Genomic DNA, 3,010 nt, shown 5'->3' on the forward strand with positions numbered 1-3,010 from the left:
GTTGAAGTCTCCCACTATTATTGTGTGAGGTGCAATGTATGCTTTGAGCTTTACTAAAGTGTCTCTAATGAATGTGGCTGCCCTTGCATTTGGTGCGTAGATATTCAGAATTGAGAGTTCCTCTTGGAGGATTTTATCTTTGATGAGTATGAAGTGTCCCTCCTTGTCTTTTTTGATAACTTTGGGTTGGAAGTCGATTTTATCCGATATTAAAATGGCTACTCCAGCTTGTTTCTTCAGTCCATTTGCTTGGAAAATTGTTTTCCAGCCTTTCACTCTGAGGTAGTGTCTGTCTTTTTCCCTGAGATGGGTTTCCTGTAAGCAGCAGAATGTTGGGTCCTGTTTGTGTAGCCAGTCTGTTAGTCTATGTTTTTTTATTGGGGAATTGAGTCCATTGATATTAAGAGATATTAAGGAAAAGTAATTGTTTCTCCCTTTTATTTTTGTTGTTAGAGTTGGCATTCTGTTCTTGTGGCTGTCTTCTTTTTGGTTTGTTGAATGATTACTTTCTTGGTTGTTCTAGGGCGTGATTTCCGTCCTTGTATTGCTTCTTTTCTGTTATTATCCTTTGAAGGGCTGGATTCGTGGAAAGATATTGTGTGAATTTGGTTTTGTCGTGGAATACTTCGGTTTCTCCATCTATGGTAATTGAGAGTTTGGCCGGGTATAGTAGCCTGGGCTGGCATTTGTGTTCTCTTAGTGTCTGTATAACATCTGTCCAGGCTCTTCTGGCTTTCATAGTCTCTGGTGAAAAGTCTGGTGTAATTCTGATAGGCCTTCCTTTATATGTTACTTGACCTTTCTCCCTTACTGCTTTTAATATTCTATCTTTATTTAGTGCATTTGTTGTTCTGATTATTATGTGTCGGGAGGAATTTCTTTTCTGGTCCAGTCTATTTGGAGTTCTGTAGGCTTCTTGTATGATCATGGGCATCTCTTTTTTTATGTTTGGGAAGTTTTCTTCTATTATTTTGTTGAAGATATTAGCTGGCCCTTTACGTTGAAAATCTTCATTCTCATCAATTCCTATTATCCGTAGGTTTGGTCTTCTCATTGTGTCCTGGATTACCTGGATGTTTTGAGTTAGGATCCTTTTGCATTTTGTATTTTCTTTGACTGTTGTGTCGATGTTCTCTATGGAATCTTCTGCACCTGAGATTCTCTCTTCCATTTCTTGTATTCTGTTGCTGATGCTCGCCTCTATGGTTCCAGATCTCTTTCCTAGGGTTTCTATCTCCAGCGTTGCCTCGCTTTGGGTTTTCTTTATTGTGTCTACTTCCCCTTTTAGTTCTAGTATGGTTTTGTTCATTTCCATCACCTGTTTGGATGTGTTTTCCTGTTTTTCTTTAATGATTTCTACCTGTTTGGCTGTGTTTTCCTGCTTTTCTTTAAGGGCCTGTAACTCTTTAGCAGTGCTCTCCTGTAATTCTTTAAGTGACTTATGAAAGTCCTTCTTGATGTCCTCTATCATCATCATGAGAAATGTTTTTAAATCTGGGTCTAGATTTTCGGTTGTGTTGGGGTGCCCAGGACTAGGTGGGGTGGGAGTGCTGCGTTCTGATGATGGTGAGTGGTCTTGATTTCTGTTAGTAGGATTCTTACGTTTGCCTTTTGCCATCTGGTAATCTCTGAAGCTAGCTGTTTTAGTTGTCACTGTTAAGAGCTTGTTCTTCAGGTGACTCTGTTAGCCTCTATGAGCAGACCTGGAGGGTAGCACTCTCCTTAGTTTCAGTGGGCAGAGTATTCTCTGCAGGCAAGCTCTCTTCTTGCAAGGCAGGTACCCAGATATATGGTGTTCGAACCAGACTCCTGGCAGAAGTTGTGTTCCATTCACTAGAGGTCTTAGGATCACGTGTGGAATCCTGTGTGGGCCCTTGCGGGTGTCAGGCGACTCAGCTGGCAAGGTAGCCCGGGGCTCGAGTGGAGTGGAAGGGGTTTGTGCCCCAGATCAAGCCCGGGTAGCCTACTTCCCTATGTACCGCAGTCTCAAGTTCCGCGCGATTGGATTGGAGCAGGCGCTGTGTTCCACTCACCAGAGGTCTTAGGGTCCCGTGGGGAGTCCCGTGTGGGCCCTTGTGGGTGTTGGGCAAGACTCTGCTGGCAAGGTATCCCGGGGCTCGAGTCTCGAGTCGAGCGGAAGGGCGAGGTGGGTTTCTTTTATGCAGCAAAATGTTGTGTATTGTTTATATAGCCAGTCTGTTAGTCTATTTGTTTTTATTGGTGAATTGATTCCAGATTAAGGCAACTTCAGACCAACTTCTTTTATGCATATCAATGCAAAATACTTAATAAAATTCTCCCCAAACTAAAAGGGCTATTAGGTCCTTTTTCTGATAGTCAAAACTGCAATGAGAACTGCCAGTTTTCCTAGTGTCACTGGCTAATTGCTATTAGATAGTAACTAGGCTTTCTCCTATTCAGAGCACATTCCAAGAGGTTGTATAACAATTAACCAAAGGTCATCAGAAGGGAACTAATGATTTATTATAGGTTCTAGGGTAAAAGATAAAATATTGATTGGGTTTACCTATACAAAACTTCACTAATATCATAGTTATGGTTTGATAACTTCAGTGAACCTGTTGATCTGAGACAGTTGATGAACTTTGTAACATGAGGTCATGTATTCTGAAATATTTATAAGTGCTGAGGACAAAGAGACAAGGAAAATCGAGAGAGAAAAAAAATTTTTTTTTTTTTTGCCTTTCTCCACTTAGACTATTTTTTTTTTTTTCCTTTTACTCACTTAGAAGAATTTTTCCCTTTCCGCACTTAGGATCTTTCTGCTTTGCCCTTATATAAATTTCATAAAAATATTTTTATAACTTAGTAATAACTTCTATAATCACTTCTCTAAATTCCTTCTCTTCCAGTGACACCTGGCTTGTTGGCTCAAAGTTAGAGCCCAGCAATTCCTGCTGAGCTAGAAAAAAGGCTGCATTGCTTAATCCTCCTCTGTTAGGCTACAGGTGTTAATCACCTAAGCCAGCCTACCCTCAGAAAAACCAAG

The sequence above is a fragment of the Mus musculus genome, chromosome Y, assembly GCF_000001635.26.
Source record: "Mus musculus strain C57BL/6J chromosome Y, GRCm38.p6 C57BL/6J".
Lineage (NCBI taxonomy): Eukaryota > Metazoa > Chordata > Mammalia > Rodentia > Muridae > Mus > Mus musculus.